Source organism: Macaca thibetana, chromosome 20 (assembly GCF_024542745.1).
Source record: "Macaca thibetana thibetana isolate TM-01 chromosome 20, ASM2454274v1, whole genome shotgun sequence".
Taxonomy (NCBI): Eukaryota; Metazoa; Chordata; class Mammalia; order Primates; family Cercopithecidae; genus Macaca; species Macaca thibetana.
In genome coordinates this window covers 40,452,481-40,466,677 of record NC_065597.1, presented here as the reverse complement: position 1 = coordinate 40,466,677, position 14,197 = coordinate 40,452,481, and the positions used below count along the sequence as shown (strand labels likewise).

Sequence of the window (14,197 nt, the reverse complement as noted above, 5' to 3'; positions counted from 1 at the left end):
TAAGCCAGCGACTATAGCAGTAAATACATTTTATTGTCATTTAGCTTATTTGCCTGAAGCATTTTTAATCCCTCCTGGAGTTGGAATGAAACATTTTTTCTTACCTGAAAAGCATTTTCTACTGAATTTATTTTTATAGACCCTTTGAATAGCAAGGGTCTACATACTGGTGGTTCATGGGCTATGTCCACAAACATGATTTGTTTGGACCAGATTTGTTTTTTTTATTAGCCAGATAGTCACCTATTCTTTAAAAATCCCCTGGAATATCTAGTAGCCTTGGACCAGCCTTTCTACATAGTAATGAAAGGCTAGAGAATGGTAGGAACTTTTTTTTTTAGACAGGGCATAGGTCCTTTATTTTCCTGTAATCCTCACTACACAAATGCACAATGTGAACTTACTTAAACTTTTCCACTTTATATGTTATTGGTCTGGACTGCATAGGCCTTTGAATTTTGCAACCTCAATGTACTATTTAGTTTGTCAGAAACATTGACTGATATTCACTCAAATCAGAAACAAGCATGTTGTTATTTGTTGACTCTTATTCTCAAGCAATTGGTCTAAATATTTTTGTGGCATTATTACCACCTTACAGCATATCCAAAGGCTATGTTTAAAATTAGCCTCATGAACAAGAGGAAACAGCAGTAAAATTAACTCTCTAAAAGGCTTAGACTTTACTTACTCTTGGATTTTGAAGCCATTGGAAAATTTTATGTGTGATTAAGTTGCGGACTAAAGAATTAATGGAAGCACCATCTACTAATTTGTGTTTAAATTTGGCCAAGGTGTATTGTAGCATTTGGAGCAAAAAGCATGGAACTATTACTTTAATTTGGAGTCTAAATATTAAAATGGTACTCAAGCTAGTATAATTTGAATGATGATTACCAACTAAGTGACTTTTTAGGACACAGATATTTTAACTACCCTAGTTTTTGTTAATCACTGGCCGTGCCCCGTTGCTCCTCAAATCCTGCCAATTCTGTTCCCTAAACAGGTCCCCATCTATTCCCTCATCTTCCTTCTCCAGCCACTACCCTGACATCCTCTCTCACATGGATCATTGCAAGGATCTCATCAATGTCTTCCTGACTTCCAGTATTCCAGTATTATCCCTCTGCAAGTGGTCTTCCACCTTCCTGTGGAAGTAAAAAGCAAAAATTTACCAAGTTGCCCTCTCCCTAGACCTCCTCAGTGACTGTCCATCACCGACAGGACCAAAATTTAAAATTCCTTCCTGCCATGCAAGGCAGCACCAGCTCCCATCTGTCCACCTCCCACACCGCACAAACCCCCTGCCCCATGATGCATCCATGCTAAAGACCCTAGAGCTCTACGAATTTTCTGCCATGTATTAAACCTCTTTGCTTTGTACTTACTGGTCCCCAGGCACATTGGTTACCCCTTCAAGGTGTTCCCCATAGCACATATTATATATAGTGGAGTTCCACATTATATGGGCGTTAAGCTCTAATATCAAAAAGCATAGGGCAAAAATGAAGTATGGTTAAAACTGTCTTGAGAAATTCTTTCTATCACCCATACCACAGAGTATATATGGTTTGGGAGATAAGCAAAGCCAATAGTTCTCCATGTGGAGCAAGGAGCTTTTAAAAAAGTTAATTACTGATTGACGTAGCTGAACTTTAAGAACTAGAGAGAGGAACTGAATTTGTGTTGGCCCTCAGTTTCCCTAGCTATGAAATAAGCAAGTTCAACTAAGTAATCATTAATAATTTCATTCAGCTTTACTATTCTAGACTAAGAATCAAATGCAAGTGTCAGGCAGAAAAGATATGTAGGTGCCATATTTGGGGTGCTAGGTACTTGGGAAGACCTGCAACAACAATATTTAAGTGCAGCAGGATGGACACATTTTTGTGCATTAGAACTCAAGGCACTTGGGAATTCCAGGCAGATCAACTTGGATGGTTCATTCCCCAGAGAGAAGCGATTAAAGCGATGGGGCCAAGCTACTCTTCTCAGATGCGTGCCAGAGAAGGACATGGGTGAGAACATAGGCTTTTGGAATGTGCCGACACCCAAAAGGTATAGGAGGGCAGCAGGATGGCAAAAGGCTCTGTGGCGCAATATGGCACCTCTCCACACTTCTTCAAGGCTTCAGGGAAATTACTGACCGAGGCTGTCAGGTGATTGGAGTTTTTGAGGAACATACCACAAAGGGTGCAGTGTGGCATAAATCTAAACCAAGAAGGCGATTGAAGAAATAATTCAGGAACAATCTTTTAAAACAACGATGCCAGGAAATTTGCAAGGAATTGAAGAAGGACTGGAAGCTTATCCAACTCTGGGTGATTCATATCAATCTTAGACATCCTCCAACCCTTTCTGGAAAAAGTTTCCGAAACAGAGTAGGGAGCAGAAGGTGGGAGGGATATCTCAAGTCGAAAGCTGTGACTTTCTCTCCTGATGAATCGGTTTTCCAGAGTAGTGAGTTTCAATTCCCCCCAGACGATGTCCAAGGGGCTCTTCTGTTCATGAGAAACTAGAGCTGGAGGAAACTCATTTTGACTTTTTTCCCCCAGAATTGTTACGACAGTTTCCATTTGTGACCCGTGGTTACTTTTCTTTCAGGCTGTATGCAGCTCCGGCTATTTCTAGCATAGCTTTTTTTTTTTGCCTCCTTGTTATATAGACATCTGTGGTGTATATTAGTTTTCCTTTTTGTGAACAACATTCTAACTTTGAGCTCTGGAAAACAATCATTTAATCAATAAATCTGATATCAACTATGCCCACATATGTTTATGACTCTGGTAAACTTAATCATATGAAGCAACCAGCAAACGAATATTAGGTCATAGCATTTTACACCTGGACTGAACCTTTGAGATTATCCAACGTAGCACTCGTTTAACAGAAGCACATGAACTTTAGCAGGTTTCAAGGTTTGTCCTTAGGATCATTTCATGGCAGAAATGGACAAAACCCCTCTCTCCCTCCCTTGTGTTCTTTGCCCTTCATTCCGGGAATCTGGGGTTGTTTCTGCTAGACTGCAAACAACATCTGATGAGGAATATCATTCCTTGATTTTGCCCATAGATCAAGAATCCAAAACTTTAATTTCCATGGGTGCCAAGAAGACAGCATAAAATAGGGAAGTGGCTAACGTATGATGTATTTTTGTAATTCATCCACTCTGTTATACATTAATAGGTAAAATCAAGCTTCATTCTCCCCCATCCCCAAGAACTTTTCCCCATTTTTTCTTGAAATATTTGTTCTTTTAGGTCTCTTTAATTTTTCCATGTTTTGGTAGATACATGAATATAGAGAACTGTTCATTAAAAAAAAAGAAAAACAGACTAGCAACATGATCAATGGCAATTGTCCCTAGGCTCTGTGGCAGGGATTGCCCAGGGATGGCGCATGCAGCAGCAAATGCCAAGTGTCTAAAGTGCCCACCGCTCTCCCACTGCAGCCACTGTGCTCATGCGACAGAGGACAACCAGTGAGACTGGCTATTCTGATTTTCAAAATGAAGTAGGAAGTCTGTATTTTTTTGTGAAATCTGCACATTTCTCTTTATTTTTTAAAAGTTTTAGTATTTATTTTCTTTTGAGACAAGGTCTCACTCTGTTGCCCAGGTTGCTGGAGTGTAGTGGCTTCATTACAGCTCACTGCAGCCTTTGACCTCCTGGGCTCAAACGATCCTTCCACCTCAACCTCCCGAGTAGCTGGGACTACAGGTGCACGCCACCATGCCCGGCTAATTTTTGTATTTTTTATAGAGACAGGTTCTTGCAATGTTGCCCAGGCTGGTCTCAAACTCCTGGCCTCAAGCATTCCACCCACCTCAGCCTCCCAAAGTCTTAGGATTACGGGCACGAGCCATTATGCCCATCTGAAATCTGCTGATTTCTAAAATGCTGACCATCTGTTTTTAGAGTGACATGAAACAAACAAAACACACCTGTCTGAGATGGAAAAGATGGGTGAGCTTTGGATGGAAGAAGAGCAGTAAAGAGAAAATACCACAGTCTTTGAACCGGCTACAGATGTGCTCAAGCCCCAGCTCCACTACAGACTTGTTCCTTATTTTGGGCAAATAAAGCCATCTTCCTTCTCAAGTTGGTTTCTCCAGGAAATAGACTCTGAGGTTTTGAAATCTGTGTGTGGGAGCTGTATCGGGGGAACTTACTAGAAGTGCTCTCAGGAGCAATGTCTATGAGGGGAGAGTGAAGCATCACTGGGCGGAAAGAGAAGCTGAACCTCAATGAGGTGACGCTTGAGTCCTTAGTTGATCCACGGGCAGCTCTCGAGCTGTCATGGTTTTTCACCAACGTCCTGAACTAGGCAAGAGGGCTGAACCTTCATAGCCCTGCACCAGTGAGTCATAAGATTTGGGCTATCACTGAAGAGGGAAAAGACCTTCCCTTCTAATTCCTGGGGAGGGTTGAAAGTGTGAGCTGTTTGCAGCCAACACCCGCAGCAGCAAGGAATATGAGAAAATGAGTGTCTTGGTCCTGAAAAGGGAGTAGTGCTTGGGGTGGCACCTCAGCATCCACAGCACTCTCTGAGCCTCAATCTCTTGTTTGGTGTAAGAGGGATAAAAATACTTATCTTTCTTGGGCATTATAAGGGTAAGGCATTATACCATATGCAAAGGGACTAGAATCGTACTTGGCACATATCCAGCATGCAATAAAATGTAATTATCAGCGGATATGAGCGTGAAGTCACCTGACAGCAAGGACCAGAAGCAGTGTGAGAGGAAAGTAATGGAGGTAGAAATAGTTATGACAAGTTTAGGATATTAAGAAAAGCAGAGGCCCAGCATAGTGGCTCACACCTGGAATCCCAGCACTTTGGGAAGACAAGGCAAAAGGGTCGCTTGAGCCCAGGAGTTCAAGATGAGCCTGGGCAACATAGCGAGATTCCCATCTGTACTAAAGAAAAAAATTAGCTGGTGGTGCACAATTATAGTCTCAGGTACTTGGGAGGCTGAGGCTGGAGGATTGCTTGAGCCCAGGAGTTCAAGATTGTAGTGAGCTGTGGTTACACCATTGCACCCTACTGCACTCTAGCTTGGGTGACAGAGTGAAACCTTGTCTCTCTCTAAAAAAAGAAAAAAAGAAGAGTAGAAGAAGAAAAGAAAAGCATGGAGAGCAGCCATGGGTTTAATGTAAGTGATCACTTGGTATATAGCATGGATTAAATATCTTGAGACCAGATGACAGAGATTCTTCAAATTTAAGCAAGGGAATCAGGGCTGATGCAGTGGATGCTAAGGCTTGAAGATGGTTGCAACTTGCTGAAGGCAATCTGTGCTCTGATTCTGCATGCTTTCCTATTGTGGCAGAAGATGGTCAGTGGGCAACCAACTTCCCTGGCTCTATGCTTAATGAGACATTAACTGCAAGCAATGTCGGGTGGGCATAAAGAAAAGCTTACTTAAAATGGATAACAGAAAGACGGTCATGCTGCCTCTCAGAATGAGACATTGATTACCTTAGACTTATCGACTGAACTGAAAACTGTTCTTTTATCCACTGAGGAAGAGAAGTAACTTGAAGCTTTGGAAATGTGCACAAGGGCCTCTTGGGATATACCTGGTTGCTTAGAGTAGATCACTACACCCCACCATGTCCCCAGAGGGATATATAAGGCTAGGGTGCAGCATTGTTGTCTTCAGCAAAATTCATGGAAGTGTGGCACAAGCAGAGATGTTCAGGGCATCCTGATCTGTGAAAAGTTCTAAGAGTATCACACATCAGAAGGTTGTCAGCCTAGTGTGACCAGGCGTCCAAAGTCAACTCAAAGCCAGCAAATAAAGGTGAACTTTCCTGTTTTCACTCTGGGACAAAAATGTACCGTGTACCACTCAGAACCAGCAGAGCCATGGACAAGATGGGCCGTATCCTGTTTAATGGTGGCCGCAGATATTTCCTGGCTGAGAGCTCAGGTCAGAGTTATATATGAGCATGCGATTATACACAGAACTCATTTATACACAGGCAGACGAGACTTTCTTCCTCTTTTTTCTCTTTTTGTGCCTCTTGTAAAATGTCACTTGTGATCTGGAATTGAAAAATTGCTGGCTCCCAAAAGTTGGCCTACTTAGTCCCCAAGGGACATTTTTAAATGTTGAGGATATGCCTGTTGAAAATATTCCCTTTGCAAAACTGGAGGAGAATTTCCTGCAGGTTTCCACTGCCTTGCAGCCGCCCCTTCTTCTCCTAATGAAGAAATCACTTTTTACAGTGTTGGTTATAAAATAGGGAATGGCTTGAATTATCTCTCTCTGCAGGGACTTTCATTTATCTGGAATATTCAACCTAATTAGCTAACCCTACTGGTCAAGACTCAAGTTGATCGCCAGGGGCAATCTTAATACATTAAAAAAAAGAGTATACAGTAGCTCTTTAAGCAGATCCATAGTGAATATTTGAATACTTAATATATTTACTTGAACAAATAAAGAAAACATTGATGACAGAGTTTCTAAACTCATCACCTGGAGATTGCGAGGGGTGATATTTCAAATTAGTGCAGATGCATCTAGAAAGTTAGCCAAGGCATGTCAGTGTTTCCTCTTAAATGCACTATTTCATGTGTATGTGTTTTAAGTGGACACAATGATGTCTGTGCTGTCTTGTGGCCCAGCAAACACAAACCAGGGTATTATCTGGTTATCACGGGTGTGAAAATTCAAGTACGGGTCAGAGACTGAGCATCGGAAACAGTGAGCTGTTTCTTTGACAAGCGTTAACCAGCTTGCCAGGCAGGGACCCAGAAGCAAATGTTTCCACTCCCTTCACCGGATAGCCTGGAAAGATAACTATGCATCAGGTAGTTACTTAAGTGGAACCGCTGGTGTAGGGTTACCAGAGTCTTTTCCTTTTAGTGCCCAAGGGCAAAGAGCATTGTTAATGACGCCTACACCGGAAAGTAGGTTAAGAGGCTTGACACCGAACTGTTGGCGGTATTACAGTTTAACACTTGGCGTCCTCTGACTCAATGTGTAGATGCCAGTTCATGCTTTGTAGCTTCACAGAAAACTGAAGTTTAGACATCTGTAGGCGGAAGGAGTGGAACTGATGAATCATCTGTAGAAAAAAAAATGAAATACATCTTTGTTTCTTTGAACTCAATAATACCCGGTGCCTGAAATGTGAATGTGTTAATTACAGAGATTTCAAAGCAAAACCATAGCTTGCAAAGGGTAAGTGTGTTTTCACTCAGCATATTAACAATACCTTTAGAGTAGGTGCTGTCATCTCCTGAACAAAGGAATGTTTATGGAATTGAATGACAACAATGCATGGGAAGCCAAATCATAACAGGCACAATCATAAAATGTCTTTCTATGATTACATTTAACAGATTATTCTCTTATCTGTCCCTTTATTAAGAAGATGCCATTTTCCCAGGAGAGCCGAACACTGCATCCAAAAAGATACAACAAACAACACTTTCCTGAAATGCATGCTTAATTTTAGACAGAAATAAAGAGAACCTTGAATCTCATTCTTTCCTACAATTAAGCTCATACGTTGTTTTAAATACTTCTTGAATGCTACTAAATTCACATGGATGCAGGATGGTGTGATGGTTAAGAGGCTGGGTTTAGCGATCCAAGTTTCCTCTTTTCACTCCTTTATTTGCAAAATGGGAGTAAAAATGCTGACTTTAAAGACTAAAGTATATAATACACAAAGGCTGTTTAGTGCCTAGCATATAGTGTATATTCAGTAAACATTGCTATCCCAAATATTATTATTTTTTCAGGTAGATGAGTGAAAAGCTGAGCAAGTTGTAACAAAAGGAGGGCAATTTTTTTTTTTTTTTTTCTGTTTGCAAACATTTTTATGCAGGAGAATCTGAAAGAAGTCTTAGGTTTTTTTGTTTGTTTGTTTGTTTGTTTGTTTTTAACAGTAAGAAGTGGTTCTAAGATTATCTGATCCAATCCATCATTTTACACCACAAGAAACTAAGGCCCAGAGAGGGGGAAAGGGCTTGCTCGAAATCCAATTGAATTCACAGAAGAAAGAGGACTAGGCCCTAAATCCTGATATTCAGGGCAATATTCTTTCATTACATTCCTTGTCAATCTTTGAGCATGAAACTATGTTGATCTGGAAATGTATCATTATGTGTTATCAGTTAATGCGAGCATTGAGTCTAACTTATTCTAGCTGGTAACTGGGGTGAGTGATAACATTGCATATTTCACTAAAATCTTTAGATGGCTATTATTTTAAAAGTTCATTTGTACATGTACTTGAGTTCACATTATGTATGAGTTTTGGAATATGTAGTGTCTGTCTGTAACTCTATAGGTGTAATTCAAGTGGAATTTACAAATTGAGAGTAGGGGCAGTTTTTCACATGAATATTAGAGACTTTTTAAATTTCAAGGCATTTGTCCTAAAACTTTTCTATTAGATTGACTCTTAGGGGTTAAGGTAGACTCTCACTAAGAAGTTCATGATAAGATACTTCCAGGATATATTTTAGGTAAGAATACATTTTCCATGGGTTTGTTTGTCAACTTCCGTTAGCTGTGAACAGTACAAGCCAAGGAATTAAGGAAATAAAACAGGAATATTTGAAGCAACATGAGGGGATGTTTCTAAATAGGGTGCTTTTCCAGAAGAGTAGATCCAGGGAACAGTATTAGGACACTGGACATTAGAAAAGTTAACTGAAAGTGGTAAATACCAAGACAAGAGGAATAATGGAGGTCCCAAGCATCATTGAATTTGGAAGACTTAGCTACAATAAGCCTTTTCTTGCTGGTAACCATTGGTTGTCATGGTTCCCATAACTAACTTTTTCATTTGCAAGAACACAGAAAATGTTGGCTTGCGTGTTACAGGTCAATTTCTGGGGTGGTTATCACCATGACTGATCACCAGTGTGTTTTACAGCAGGGGGATCTTGAAACTCAACCCACCTTCTGAAACACTATAGGCAAGGAAAAAAACAGAAAAACTGGCTGGGTTTTGTTTGTCTTACAGGAGAAAGTTTGTCATTTTGATCAGGTAGAAATTACTCCGTCATCATGGGCAGTTAACTTGCAGGAATATCTTTTTCAACCTCTGTCTGTGACCACTCTGCTTTAACGACTTGCAATGTCCTTCAGGCTTCCACTGACCTGAGGCTGCAAGAGAAGACTGAGAAGGCAAATATGACACACTGTAAATATTGTTTACAAATAGCACCATCTCCACATTCTTCTTGGCAACACACTTTGATTTTATTTGAGGTCCAGCTCAAGGGAATGAAACATGATTGTTCCAAGTCCTGTGGCCATGTGATTTTTTCTTGGCAAAAGTTCTTTTTTCACTGGAAATAAATGGATAGAAGGAGAAATCCAACTTTTCAGGGAAAGTTTTTCTTCCAAAACAAAAAGACAGAAACTTATGCTGACAGTGCCTTGTACCTATGCTCCACTACCCTACTTGAGGGAACCATGACGTCTGGAGCCATTGTAACCATCTTGGGAGCATAAGAGAAAGTTTAAGAGATTTCCAGAGAATTCTACCCGTGCTCTGACGTTGTTTAGCTGCTGAATTAGCTCTGGAGGGGCTGTCTGTAAATTCTTGAGATATTAAGGTGTATAACCTAGATGTCTAGGTTTTTTGTTACTTGCAGCTAAATGTCTTTAATTCGATATAATGAGACTTTAGAGATGGCCTTAATTTTCTCGTGGTCTTGTTCCTAACTTCCCAGATACTGGATGTGTAGTTATTGGAGTTTGGGAGATAAAACCCGGTCTCCTTATGATTTTGTGAGTTTGGCCAAAGTTGAAATTCTTCCAAAGGTCTGAGGACCATGGTTTCAGAGTAGGAGCTCTTCCTGTGACTACACTTAAAATATAAACTTAATCATTTTTCTATTCATATTAGTAATTTTTTTTTTTTTTTTGAGACAGAGTTTCGCTCTTCTTGCCCAGGTTGGAGTGCAATGGCATAATCTCAGGTTATTGCAACCTCTGCCTCTAGGATTCAAGTGATTCTCCTTGCTCAGTCTCCCAAGTAGCTGGGATTACAGGTGCACACCACCACACTGGCTGATTTTTGTATTTTTAGTAGAGATATGGTTTCCCCACGTTGGCCAGGCTGGTCTTGAATTCCTGACCTCAGGTGATCTGTCTTGGCCTCTCAAAGTGTTGGGATTACAGCTGTGAGCCACCACGCCCGGCCTTGTATTAGTAACATTCTGCTTATTAAAAATTGGACAAGGCTGATAAAGAAGGCAGATAAAAATTACTCAGAAAACTATTAACATTTTAACATGTTTATCAATTTTTTTCCCTGGACATATGTATTTCTATAAGGATATATCTAAAATGGGGCCAGACTAAATCCTCTGAAGTTTTTCTATTCTAGATTATTATGAAATGTGTTATAATTATTTTATTTTAGATTACTAAAATATTCTTAGAAAATTTGATATTTAATGAATGCTTATAATACCTTTTAAATAATTACCATATTTCAAAATTCACTTTTCCATTTTATAGTATATTGGTGCTGTTTCTCTTGTAAGTTACACTGTAGTGAACATCTTTATGCACCAATTTCAACTATGTATTTTATTATTTCTTTAGAATAAGTCATAGGAGTGGAGGGATTAGGTTAAAAGGGATGAAGTTTTTAATGATTTTAGTTGGAATGTAAATGTTACAAAATTTTCCCTCTTTTAAATTGAGGCATAATTTACATACAGCAAAACTTACAGCACTTGGATCTTCCAGTTACAGAACATTGGTGTGGACATTTTAAAGTCTCAGTATTGATTACATATTACAAATTGCTTTCCAGGGAGGTTGTACCAATTCACACTTCTTCCAGCAGGCTATATTATTATTGCTGTCATTAAAAACTTGCCAGTATTGACCCCTAACACCTTAACATAGCTGATAATTTGGTGGACAAAAGTATCATTTTAATTGCATGCCATCTTCTTCCTTACTTATTTGTATTTTTAGTGTGAATCATCCTTTGCCTTTGAAAATTGGCAAGTGAGTGGCATCACAAGTTTGGAAGAGTTATTTAAATTAAGGTTATTAATTACTTGGCAGTTATTTAATCATCCTTTTGAGTTTGTTGTTTGCCTTTTAATTCATTTCTATTGCTTACCAACTAGCAGTTTTAAAAAGTCTCAGATGTTTTACTTCTCAGATATATTATTCATCTTTTATTTTATTTCTTTTATTTCTTCCATTGCTTTTATGCTATGGAATTCCTTGCCCATTTAAAAATAATCACCTACATTTTCTTTTAAGAAAGGAAAGACTTATAGGTGATTATTTAAATCAGGATCATTTTTCAACAAATAATTTTGTTTTCCATTTAATCCACCTGTAATTTATTTTAGTAATGGTATAAACAGAGGCACAGGTGCCCTGTGAGGCTGCTTCTCATCATACACTAGGAATTCATCCATACAAAAGGTCGATTTAAGGGTTTTCTCATTTGTTTATTTGAACTTGCCCATTTAAACTATTTTAGATTTTTAATACATTTTGATATTTGGTAGGGAAAGTCTTTTCCCATTGGCCTTATTTTTTGTATTTTTCTCCACTGGTCTGGACCATTTGTTCCCTAGATGAAAATCATCATTTTTTCAAAACTCTGGTTTGAATAAACCTATACGACACTGTCTTCCCAACCAAAAACATGATTCATCTGGTTTTATTTTATTTATTTTTTTATTATGAGATGGAGTTTCGCTCTTTTTGCCCAGGCTGGAGTGTAATGGTGTGACCTCAGCTCACTGCAATCTCTGCCTCACGGTTTCAAGGGATTCTCCTGCCTCAGCCTCCCAAGTAGCTGGGATTACAGGGGTGTGCCACCACACCTGGCTAATTTTGCATTTTTGGTGGAGAAAGGGTTTCACCATGTTGGCCAGGGTGGTCTCGAGCCCCTGACCTCAGGTGATCTGTCCACTTTAGCCTCCCAAAGTGTTGGGATTACAGGTGTGAGCCACTGTGCCCGGTCTCATCTGGTTTTATATACCAAAACCTAGTGTGGCTGACACATAGTGTTCACAGATGCTCACGTGGTCCCCCACATCCCAGACCCTTATGTAGCTGGCTTTGGATTAGATGACTAGTTCTGACCAATATCCTGTAAGCAAAAGTGACCTGGGTGACCACCGGACAAGGAAGTCTCAGCTGGAAGCACCTCTCTCTTCCCCTTTTGCAGTGACCCCCCAGAGTCAGCCCAAGCTCACAGGAGGCTTTGCCTAAATAAGCAATAAGCATTTATTTCATAAGTCACTGAGATTATTATTTTATTTTATTTTTTATTTTTTGAGACGGAGTCTCATTCTCTCACTCAAGCTGGAGTGCAATGGCACGATCTCATCTCACTGCAACCTCTGGCTCCTAGGTTCCAGCAATTCCCCTGCTCAGGCTCCTGAGTAGCTGGGATTACAGGCACCTGCCACCATGCCTGGCTAATTATTATTATTATTTTTTGCATTTTTAGTAGAGATGGAGTTTCATCATGTTGGACAAGCTGGTCTCGAACTTCTGACCTCTGGTGATCCACCTGCCTTGGCCTCCCAAATTGCTGGGATTACAGCGTGAGCCACCATGCCCAGCCTGAGATTAAAATTTTATTTGTTATTGCATCATCAATTCCCTTATACAGATCTCTTATTGTACTACACTTAGGTAACATCTTGGAATCCTTTTATCTCATTTATACCCCATATCCACTCCACCCTCAAGTCCTGTGCTCCAAGTCCTCTCACCACTCTCATTGATAAAACCCACATCAGTGGACTTGAAACCAGAATTTTTGCATTTGTTTGGTTACATAAATGTTTTCCCAGATGTATGAGGAGCAATTAATTTTTTTTTTTTTCAAGATGGAGTCTCACTCTGTCACCTAGGCTGGAGTGCAGTGGCGGGATCTCAGCTCACTGCAAGCTCCGCCTCCTGGGTTCACACTATTCTTCTGCCTCAGCCTCCCGAGTAGCTGGGACTACAGGCACCTGCCACCATGCCCAGCTAACTTTTTTTTTGTATTTTTAGTAGAGATGGGGTTTCACCATGTTAGCCAGGATGGTCTCGATCTCCTGACCTCATGATCCGCCCGCCTCAGCCTCCCAAAGTGCTGGGATTACAGGCGTGAGCCACTGTGCCCGGCCTGGAACAATTAATTTAAGGCAATCCATTTCCACATCCGCAGCTCCCCTCTTCTCTTTCCCCAGACACTCTGCCCCAGAAGGCTGCTGAGCTCATGGCTAGCCTTGGTGCTCTCCCTCTCCTCTGGCCTTTGCTTTCTGTGACCCTTCTTTTTTTTTTTTTTTTTTTTGGACTGAGCCTCGCTCTATCACCCAGGCTGGATCTTGGCTAACTGCAACCTCTGCCTCCCAGGTTCAAGCGATTCTCCTGCCTCAGTCTCCTGAGTAGCTGGGACTACAAGTGCCCGCCACCATGCCCAGCTAATTTTTGTATTTTTAGTAGACACAGGGTTTCACCATGTTGGTCAGGCTGGCCTCGAACTCCTGATCTTGAGCTCTGCCCACCTCGGCCTCCCAAAGTGCTGGGATTACAGGAGTGAGCCATCGCACCCAGCCTCTGTGACCTTTCTTACCCTAATCACAACAGAAAAACCGCCGCCATCCCTTAGTGGACTAGGGCACCTTGCCCTGCAGTGGAAAACCCCTACTGTTCCTTGGCGAAGGGATGAAAAGGAAGGCATCTAAGGACATACAGACATCCTTTAGCAAGTCAGGTCGTTTCCAACTCCTTGTGCTCAACCAAACTGAAGGAAGAACTGAATGAATGGATACATCAGTAGAGCATATTTTGAAGATAGATTCTCTTGTCACGTTTTGGCATATAACGCAGGAGTTCAAAATATTGGCAGATTTTGCCGCAAAATACTCCTTTCATTCTATTTACATATTTTTGTAAAGAAGTTTTCTCATATATTGTGAATACATGTCCTCAGCAACGCTTATTATCAATAAAAACATAAATAGAAGTAGAACTGGGCCAGGGCAGTGGCTCATGCCTGTAATTGCAGCACTTTGGGAGGCTGAGGCATCAGGATCACTTGAGGCCAGGAGTTTGAGACCAGCCTGGGCAAAAAAGCAAGACCCTATCTGTACAAAAAATTAGCAAACTAGCCGGGTGTGGAGGCATGCACCTGTAGTCCCATCTACTCAGGAGGTTGAGGCAGGAGGATCGCTCGAGCCC

General features: G+C 40.7%; 1 long non-coding RNA gene across 2 annotated transcripts in view; it reads left to right on the top strand.

Annotated features, from left to right (window-relative positions):
- The window catches only part of LOC126943696 (uncharacterized), a 77,380-nt gene that overhangs the window by 20,725 nt on the left and 42,458 nt on the right, over positions 1-14,197 (top strand). The window lies entirely within an intron of this gene.